Source organism: Pinus tabuliformis, chromosome 8 (assembly GCF_031772625.1).
Source record: "Pinus tabuliformis cultivar Carrire ecotype Pingquan chromosome 8, CPIR1, whole genome shotgun sequence".
Classification (NCBI taxonomy): Eukaryota; Viridiplantae; Streptophyta; class Pinopsida; order Pinales; family Pinaceae; genus Pinus; species Pinus tabuliformis.
The window spans coordinates 1,025,748,489-1,025,759,838 of NC_142294.1; positions in this window are offsets into that span (position 1 = coordinate 1,025,748,489).

An 11,350-nucleotide genomic window follows, 5' to 3' on the forward strand; every position below is an offset into this window, starting at 1 on the left:
CTAACGCTGCTACTGTGTATCCATCCCCTGTTTGATGCTTGTAGGGCAGCAGGCTTTCTCCCCTATTTGTTGTGGGTAAAAATGCCTATGCGGGACGATCCTATCCACCTAAGGTGTGACAGTGCCTTAGCAACAAACGAGTACAGCTATACTGGTTTCTTCCTTTATGAAATGTGAAAGGAGAGAGATCAATAGACTTACCGATGTCTTCCATTTGTCCCTCGATCTAATCTCCCTTCTCTTTGGGTGTTCACAGCTACTTGCCTTCTTGCTTATCCAGCTACAACTTCCTGCACGATCACAAGAGAACAGCTACTTGCGACAAGAGAACAGCTACTTGAGACAAGAGAAGAACACTACACAAAGACAGATATTCACATTCATAACTGATTTAGGATTAGAAATAAACCAAATACACTAATACATTCATACATCAAAATACATCAGCATATAGGAGAAACCAAGATAGCTTTATTTATGAATAACAAGGTTCAAGAAGAGATACAACCCAGAGGGCTCCAATCCAGCATCTCCCTCCCAGCAAATGGAATTCCTATCTTCAGCCCCTTCAAAGCATTAAGCACCCAATGATTCCAGTCTCAAACCAACAACAATTCTTTGCAATAATAAAATTCCAACCTCTAGATCTCATGGAGGAGAGATCCATATATAGATGTTTGGAGAGAGGATGAGTCAGCTTGAGATCTGACTAGTGTCCTCTCCCTCTGTCAGTTCTTGAGTCCACTTGGAGGTTCTTGCTTCCACTTGGAGATTTGGAACCTCTTACTCATCCCCAGTCGAATTCCCTGAGGCAAGTGTCATTTTGGAAGCTTCCTGGGTTCTGACACCTTGAGGAATGAGTCTGCCACTTGTCCAATCTCGCTCAACGCAGGTAGCCAGTGTTGGAGTTGACATCTAGCGCAGGTAGCCAATGGAGCCATTGACATTCAGTGCAGATGGTTAGTGGAGCAGTTGACATGATCCTGAATTGACTTGTTTTTTAGCAGTTTCAGGTGGAGAACTTTTGTGAATTGCTGTGGTTTGTTAGCCTTGTTCCTCTAGGGGTAGGAACAACATGTTTAGGGACTTTGGATCCCTTAGATTATGGACATTTCATGCTCAATGCTGTAAGGCACAAAAATTTCTATAACAGTTGCCCCCTAAAGTATGAGGCTGTTTATCGGGCGAAATGCTTTATCAGGGGAATCCGAAGTTCATCCAATGCTGGGAGGAGACCTGTAATACAATACAATACAATACATTATTTTTCATACTGCTTTCATGATCTAGCTGAGGCGGGCATTCCCATGCTCATCTTTATAAATACATTTTTCTGTACATAGAACAGACAATCGTCTGATGATAGACTGATAATTTTGATGAAATTATCATCCTTTGAGTAGGATGATTATCTGCTGCAATGATGTACATGTCAACGTCTTTATCTTTCCTGAATATATATCGCAGCCCGGATGGATGAAACTAGATTCGGGGTCTTCAAACTCGTTCGATCTTCACTCTAAGTACAAGTCGATCCATGTGAGAATTGTTCTGAAGTCGAACATGGAAAGACATCGCTTGATTACCGGTCAATGATGTAAACCGTTAACAAGCGCGAGAGGAATCACCGATAATGATAATGACCCTCAAGGTACTGCAGTACAATTCGCGTGGTGTGAATAAAGGACTTGGCGTCGAACACCACGCAAAATCTTTCGGTCGAAGGTCATTGATGTATACCTGTCGCCGGAAGTGAGAAACTTGCCATTGTGGCATGCAAGCTTCAAAGTACTGAAGGGGTTGTTCCTAGATCAACTTCTTGGATAATGAGCTAACGTCGACAAGAAGCGATCCATCACAGGAGGGCCTTAATGAATCCCACATCAGTGACACGGAACAGAGCTAATGATTTTAATGGAGGTGAAAACGATCTGTGACATATGATTCAGGGTGGCGGTCATGAATGGATGAAGGATAATGTATGGCAGTGGATGGGACACGGTTGACTCTTTCTGAACGACTTCTCTTGAACATATGGCGACACTGATGCGATGGATCAGTAGCATTACCCCAAATATGGATGGTATGGCGAGACCATGGTGATGTGACCGGTGAATGAAACAACCCAACCCGATTGTGGTACGGAGGAAAAGTGTCATGTTCAAGAGCGACTTGCTACCATCAAAGTTTTCTTTAGTTTCTCCCAATTTTTCCCCAGTCATTGCTGACCAGTACCTCTTTATTTTTGTCAAGCTTGAGGAGGATAACATATGCTTGTTCTATAACCTGCCCTTCGGGCAAGCCCATCGCTATGTTTTAACAAACCTAGCGATAGTGAAACTCGTTCTCATCTAAAGACAAGTTTGTCGCTATTTAATGATTTTAACGAGTCTAACGACAAGGATAACTCGGTCCTTTTCATTTTTAGAGAGTCTGAAAAGGTACATAAAGTTAACTCCAAAATTCCTTTTTCGTCATCTAATCCCTTAAGTCCGAAAAAGTATAAAACAATACAGAAGGGATGAGTTTTCGATAGTTTTAACGAGCCGAACAAAACAAGCGCTCGATCTTTTTGTGCAATAATCCCTAAGGTCCAAAAAGATTAAAATCTAGAGGAGGGATAGCTCTTCCGGTTGCTTTAACGAGCTGGAAGGCCAAAACTCGGCAACCTTTTCATATTTTACAAGTCAGTTGAAAAGAGCTTAAAGAAGACTCGTCTTTTGAGGAACGAGTGATAAACAGGGTTAGCAGCTGATTCCAGGTACAGGTTGGAATTTTCCAATCACGGCAGTGTCACAAGGATGGCTAGGTGAAATCACTCTTCGCAGCTGTTCCTCAAAATGGGTAAACAATCATATGGAGGTGAACGATCAGCCAAATGAAAAGTGGAGGTGACGGTGCAAACACGACCAAGGCTTTAATGGCTGATGATATTACATTCATAGTGGTTATTTACCGGGTAGGTTCATTTTTTATTTTAAAATGAGCTTAAACACTGGAGGAAACTCTTGCTCATTGCTTATGTTTATTTTTTAACGAGCATGAAGTCCGCGTTAAAATTGCTTGGATCTTGCGTTTATTTTTTAACGAGCATGAACTTTATGCTAAAACTGCTCAATTACCTAGTCATATGATAAGAGTGTCTCATCAAGATTCTATTTTTTATGGAGCTTCATCTCACTAAGCTTTGCTCCGGATCCTTTCTTTATGCAAGTTTGGAAACGACTAATCCTACGAGTTTAAAGGGTTAGAGGTCCTAAAAATTTTAAAAATAAATAGTTGCCCCTTGCTTGCACTCCAAAAGGTTTGCATGCCCCCAGGTATAAAGCAGAGTTTCAAGGTTACCTCTACTTCTCTTCCGCCAAAACATTTGTTTTAACGAGAGAGGCTTACCTCTTTCAGGTTACCCAAAGATGGTCTCATTAATCTTCTCGGCAATGTCTACCGAAATAGACAAAGGTGAGCGACGTAGCCCGCCAACTCACATAACTTTGACAAAACAATCTTATTCTAGAACAACCCTCTTCCTAGACGGACGGGGTACAGACTAGTCATATTCTCCCGCGGAAACCTACCCTATACCCAAAGTTTTCCTGCCGAAGCAGACCAGGACGCATGCCCCCTGGGTTCCAGTCATATCCTCCCGGATTACTCGCGTTCATCAGGAGGACGGACCGTGGGTTGAGACACTTCTTGCATGAATAGACCATTTAGGGATGGTACATGACTATTTGCGATGCGTGATCCGAGAAACGAAAGTTGGTCTACAAGCTTGACCATTCTTCCTTCATGCGGAAAACACATTACTCTAAAGAGTGAGGAGACTATAGCTCCCATGCAATATATATAGTCTCGTCCAAGGAGTAGGTTATAATCCAAGGGTCCTTGAACGACCATCACATTCATTTGAACGGTCTTCCCTTTCAATGTTATAGGCACATTGGGGAGGATCCCTAAAGGTCGACTGGTTCCTTTATCAAAACCTGATAGATTTCTCATTTCAGGTAAAAGCACTGGCGAACCAAGCACTTTCCAAGCAATAGAGGAAAGGATACTCACATATGCCCCCTCATCAATGATAGTGCCAGCCATCACCATTCTGTATATTTGAGTGATAATTCTGAATGGTATACTTGCTGGCAACCGGGGTCTGCCTAGCTGGTTCCAATCAAAGGACACAACCAGGTTGCTTGGTGGTGGGACCGAATAAACGGCCAGATATCGCTCTGACGAACTTCCTTCCTGCGATAAAGGAATGGGGGCATTGCCCCCTTGTTCATCAGAGTCAGTGTTGATGAAGAGAATTTGGACGGTGTCGTCTTTATTCTCCTCTGTGATAGTATCATTCGAAGATAGAGCCTCTGAAGGCAAAACCGGGTCAACTGCCGTATCAACCTTTAGACTTTCGTCAGGTATGGATTCAGACGGTTCATCTTCAATGACAGGTGCTTCGGCTGACCACCTGGGCGGGTCAGCCGGGTTCTCAACTAGCGAAGGACTTGGCAGGAGTCTTTGATATCCAGGAGGAAGTTGCGCTCGTAAAATCGGGCGATCTTCCAGAACTCTTTTTGCCTTGTCTAAGAAGGGACAACGGTGGATGGCATGATCGCCTTCACACAGTCTGCAGGGAAATTTAGCTTTCCCTCTCTGTCTTGGGGCTTCACTCCCACTAGTTGACGGTGAGCAATCAACATGGCTATCAGAGGTTGATGCTACCGAATTGTGCAAACGGGGAGACTAGTCCCTTAGTATTCGAGGGATACAGGGACAATCTCTATGGAAGTGGTCTCCCTTGCATATGACGCATGGCGATTTAGGCCTGGTCAGTGCTGTGTGTGGATTTTTGTCAGACGACTCTCGTTTTCCCCCAGTTGCCTTTGGCTCCTTCTTCTTCTTTTCTTTCTTCTTCTTCTCCTTCTTCTCCTTAGGAGCCTGGTTTTTGGTTTTACCAGTTCCGTCAAGCGAAGAGGAAGGAGGAGAGGAAGATGAAGTAGAAGGCTGATGGGCGACTCTGGTCTGGTCTGACTATTGACTCGACTGTTCAGGAATGGTGACGTTCTGAACGACATTGGTTGAAAAGAGCCAGACTGGCAGGCCAATTGTCAGTCCTGGAAGCGACAATGTGGCCATGTGGGGCGCACCAACATCTCCCCAAGAGGAGAAGGGACTAGGATTTCCACCAAGGGGAATTCCTTGGTTGGTGTGCTCCATCTTTCAACCTAAAGATCAATGCAAGAATTAAAGGGTGATTGTTCCATTTAAAATAAATTTTAATGACGCTTTAGACACAACTTGCTTTTTCAGTTTTAAAGAGTCGAGAAAAAGCTAAAGATGACTCTAGTCTCCTTCAATGTTTTAACGAGCCCGAAGTGACAAATGCTCGGATGGACTTTTTCTGTTATAGAGTCTGAAAAAGGCCAAAAGAAACTGCTCTGGAGTTCTAGGCAGAGGGTGTGCCAAACTTTTCGCAAAACCGCAGAATACTTTTTAAGGTACGGGCGGTCGATCTTCGTGAATGCTGTGTTCACTGCATTGCGATCAGTAGGGCAGCCGACACGGCTTCCTAAGGATAAAGGATATATTCCTATAGGGGTCTCCCAATATATACGTGACGGTACGTGGGAGCACAATCCGTACTAGCGCCATCGTCCCTCAGGAGGAATCACCCACCTTCCACGAGATCGACAGTCACTAGGCTTAACGACGACGAAACACGTCTCTAGCCTAGACCTCTATGTTGTGCGTTATGTTACAAAGCATTGTTAAGTTCATTCAGTTTATTTTAGGTTGATCTTTTTAAAGTTTGCCTTTCAAGGTTCACCACGAGATGTATGATACAAATTCCTAAATGCAGTCTAAAGATGATAAGCAAGCTTTATATCTTTTCAACTTTGAAAATCCTAGCTACTAAGGGAAAATAAAGACACCATCTTTTCTCAAAGAGCAATAAGCACACTCTAATGCACTTTTCCTAAATCCAACATGCAAACTATCAAATGCAAAATGCACAATGCAGGTGTTTTTTTTCCGCTTTCTTAGTATTGATGCCTACAAAGAAAGCTTTTTGTACAACTTTGAATTTGCTTTTAAATGATCAATACAAACAAGTTCACTTTTTCGAAATCAGAGAAGATAGAAGAGATTACAACACTTAATGATTTTCGAAATAAAGACTTGTTTCGACACTTAAAAGAGACAAATTCAAACCAATAAGCAAAAGCAAATGTATAATCAATCTGCAAACAACCAATGAACTCTCTTCTAAGATCACAATCAACCAAATCTGAATCAAGGGCTACAGGATGACTATTTTACTTATGCAAAGGAAAACTGTAAATGATGCCACAAACACATAAAAACACTCACAGTCTTTTTGTACAAAAGGAGGCGGAATCTAAGCAAAGAAAAGGAGTTATCTGACTGGTACCTATGCTGGTTAAAGGCTGCAAAAAACAGAGATGAAAATAGGGCAACAGAGAGCAGAGAACCCCAGCTGCACAAGGCCAAACTGGTTCAGCGCAACCTCAACACTGAGGATTTGACATTCAACGCAGGTAGCCTTCATGGGACCTGCGTTGAAATGCAGACTGCCTTCGCAGCAATTGCGCTGAAGGAGAAACTCTCGTTTCTCCTGGGTTCTGGGTCACAAATTGCTCAAAAATCAACAGTTTCAGGCCAAATCAGAAACACAAGCAAGGTGTAATCAAAGGGATGCTTTGAAAGCTACTAAGATCTATCACAAGGATCATCAAATCATTTGTGGATCCATTGTTTGGATCATAGACAAGTCCAGCAATTGGATCAAAGCAGCAACTTTCTACTTTGCATCTGGGAAAGATGCAGTTCGATTGTTGCTGTCAAGTCTATGAAGTAAACAAATGATAGAAACACAAATAAAATGACTAAACAAATCTTCCCCAGCGGAGTCGCCAATTTTTTGTGGGGAAAAATGCCTATGCAGGACGATCCTATCCACCAAGGTGTGACAGTGCCTTAGCAACAAATGAGTATAGCTATACTGGTTTCTTCCTTTATGAAATGTGAAAGGAGAGAGATCAATAGACTTACCGGTGTCTTCCGTTTGTCCCTCGATCTAATCTCCCTTCTCTTTTGGTGTTCACAGCTACTTGCCTTCTTGCTTATCCAGCTACAACTTCCTGCAAGATCACAAGAGAACAACTACTTGCGACAAGAGAACAGTTACTTGAGACAAGAGAAGAACACTACACAAAGACAGATATTCACATTCATAACTGATTTAGGATTAGAAATAAACCAAATACACTAATACATTCATACATCAAAATACATCAGCATATAGGAGAAACCAAGATAGCTTTATTGATGAATAACAAGGTTCAGGAAGAGATACAACCCAGAGGGCTCCAATCCAGCATCTCCCTCCCAGCAAATGGAATTCCTATCTTCAGCCCCTTCAAAGCATTAAGCACCCAATGATTCCAGTCTCAAGCCAACAACAATTCTTTGCAATAATAAAATTCCAGCCTCTAGATCTCATGGAGGAGAGATCCATATATAGATGTTTGGAGAGAGGATGAGTCAGCTTGAGATCTGACTAGTGTCCTCTCCCTCTGTCAGTTCTTGAGTCCACTTGGAGGTTATTGCTTCCACTTGGAGATTTGGAACCTCTTACTCATCCCCAGTCGAATTCCCTGAGGCAAGTGCCATTTTGGAAGCTTCCTGGGTTCTGACACCTTGAGGAATGAGTCTGCCACTTGTCCAATCTCGCTCAGCGCAGGTAGCCAGTGTTGGAGTTGACATTCAGCGCAGGTAGCCAGTGGAGCCATTGACATTCAGCGCAGATGGTCAGTGGAGCAGTTGACATGATCCTGAATTGACTTGTTTTTTAGCAGTTTCAGGTGGAGAACTTTTGTGAATTGCTGTGGTTTGTTAGCCTTGTTCCTCTAGGGGTAGGAACAACATGTTTAGGGACTTTGGATCCCTTAGATTATGGACATTTCATGCTCAATGCTGTAAGGCACAACAATGTCTATAACACTATTCTTCTCACATTTGCAATATTTTATCTGGCTAAACATTGAACTTACTTTGCCCCAAGTTTGCCGGCAGAAACTGGCATCGACTCCATAGCCCAATGGTCCTTTCTCTTATTGTTTTCGACTCAAAAACCTTTCAAACAAATCTCCACACTCCATATCTAGCCTAAGAATCAGTTATCACAGCCACATTTTTTTGGTAAAGAGAGAGCCCTCTCTTGTCTGGTAGGGCTAGATGCCAGATCGAAAGCTTGGTCTGTGGTTACCTCAGAGTTGCCTCTTCTCAGCCTTGAGGTTCATTTTGAGTGCTAACATTTTGGCGCCACTGTCGGGGACCAGGTGACAGATCTTCTTCGGGAAAGATCATTCAAGTTGCAGATCTGGTTGCTGATGGTGGGCAACAATCAGACACATATGAAGGATTAAACATCCGCCTGACGACTCCACTATTCGAAATCTCGAGTTTCAAAGTATTGATGGTGGCTCCACTGGCTAAATGAAGGACTAGATGTTGCTTCTATTTGTTCAAGGTATTGATGTATCGATTTCTTTAATCTTCCTGGTTTTCCTAGTCAATTACCAAAGGATGCATATATTTTGAGTAATGGCCCTAAATTCAATGAGGAAGATCTGACTTTGACTCTTGAACATATAGAAAATTTTAAAACATTTGTAAAAATTCTTAGGGTTAAAAAGGAAGATGTCGTCATCAGATTGTTCTTTGATTCATTTCAAGGTAAATGTAGAAGATGGATTGAAAATTTTCCTATCAGATCTATTAAGTCATTCATAGATTTTTGGCATATCTTTCTTGAAACATGGATGGAGAAAGAGGAAGAATTCAAAATAGAGGTGCCCTCTATTCAAGGCTTTAGAGAATGGGAGGATATGTGCACAAACGATGAGGTAGACGAGAACTTTGCTTCATCTCTTTCTTCTTATCTGAAATCCTGTCGATGTAGGCATGAAGTTAAGCTCAATTTTTTGCAAGAGTTTGCCATCAAAATTGAAGGAGATCTGACTGAATTGGAGACCCAAATACAGTCCCAGGATCTAGACTATCAAGTCCCATTCTTTGGGGTCCTTTTTCAGCAGAAGGAAGAGAAGGTAAGGCTGCCCGTGGATGTTTGCATTGACAGTTTGTAGTTGGAGGTCTGTGTTGAGGAGTTAGGGCAACAAACAGAGTTTGGTTTCTTTGATCCTATTGTTGCATATATGGAGTATTTTTTCAGTTTGAATGATAAGTTAGATTGTCTTTCACACAACCAAACTCATTATGTGCATGTATGGCTACCAGAATTTACATTTGTGTCCTTGTTCAAGCACTTCCAAGCAACATCCTTGTCACAGTTACTTGATTGGTTGATCTGGAATTATAAAATCACTTTATTTATTGATTTTGCATCAGAGTAGGGTAGATTTGTAAATAAATAAGCTGCCCAAGGCAGCATTTCAGTTTCTGGTATTTGTCTATGTACATGTTGCAATATGTGTATGTTTTATGGATTGGTATAAGTCGTTTTGGGTTTGCAGCTGTTTGACCGTATTGACCAATGGATGAGGCACTAATCTACATGTTCCCAGAGATCTATGGTTCTTGGCACCTCCAAGGAGCTACCATCCCAGATAGCGCCACTATTAGAGTCAGTCCTTTGGCCTTCCTTCAGTGATCAAAATGGGCCTCTTATTATGTCTATTTTGTTAGATGTTTTGTACATGATCTTCAGCACAAAACATGTCATAAGTGTGTCCATCAGAAGCAGTGTAGAAAGAGATTTCAAATGGTATATCACACTCCAAAAACCGACTCCCGGATCAGAAGATATGGTCAAATGAAGATTGTTGCTCATTTGATGGGACGACTGTTGTCCTAACCAGCTGTTGTTTAAATTGGGCAACAACAAAGTACTTGTCTGCAGTGATAACATCTCGCTTAGAAATTCTTTTGAAACTGTATACAGAAGGGCTGGCGGTGCAAAGAAGATGATCAAGGTTGCTTCAGTGTTGCAGGGTTACCAGTGGATGAGAATTATGTCAATTTCATGAAAGTAATTATGTTGCACAACATTTGAATGTTTATCAATCATAAAGGCTATCATAAACATTTTTTATTATCTCATCAAGAAATAATGAGTAGCGTGATAGAGAAGGCTTTGATGAAGAAAATGCATACAATGCATGAATGGAAGTATTGTTGAAGACCAACTAGCTCCAAATCCCATGCGCCCCTGCATCCACAACAAACACAAGTCAAACATCAAAGCCAGTAACATTCTGTTGGATGAGTCTCTGAACCCTAAAATATCAGATTTTGGCTTGGCTAAGCTATATGATGAGACTACAACTCACATCAGCACAAGAGTTGCTGGCACAGTTGGATATATGTCTCTGGAGTATGCTATGCGGGGTTATCTTACCGAAAAAGCAGATGTATTCAGCTTTGGAGTAGTTGCTTTGGAACTTGTGAGTGGTAGGAGCAACACAGACACAAGCTTGCCACAGAGGATGGTTTATCTTCTAGAGTGGACCTGGCATCTCTATGAGCAAGGAAGGCCTCTAGAATTGATGGATCCTGAGATAGAATCAACATGCTCAAAAGAAGAAGTCCTCAAAGTGATTGAAGTGGCCCTTCTTTGCACTCAAGTTGTGCCTACAATGCGTCCATCGATGTCTCGAGTGGTAGCAATGCTGATTGGTGGTGTTGAGGTCATTCCTGTTGCTTCTCGGCTAGGTTACATTGTATATTTTCACTATAACAATTTCACTGCATGCACAGCTTGATCTTTATGGCTCTGGGCACATTCTAATAGCTAATCTTTTGAATCTGCTAACCAATCGCATTTGTTTTGAAGGGAACAAAGAAATTTGTTTCCCTTGGCACTGCGCGTAGGGCCATCCTCATGTGGTGTTGCGCTTCTAGACTATGGCATTGCAAGTATCCCTTTGGCGTTGCACATAGGGCCACCCTATATATTTTGAGGTTTGCTCTCCTAAAAAGGGGGAGCATGTTTTTGTCTCTACCGCTTCAGGGGCTATTGGCCAGCTTGTTGGGCAGTTTGCAAAGTTGATGGGTTGCTATGTTGTAGGGAGTGCGGGTAATAAATAGAAGATTGATCTGCTGAAACATAAATTGTGTTTTGATGATTCTTTCAAGTATATGGAGGACAATGAGTAAGTAGCCTGCACAGTTTATTTGGTCACAGGGCGGACAATGGAAGCCATGAAGGCATGCAGTGCGAGGATTTCTTCATGCCTCTCCACTTATTATTCACTTAGGCATTTCAATAGAAGAAGCATAAAATCGCTGCCCATAAGAAATGGCATTTGGCTTA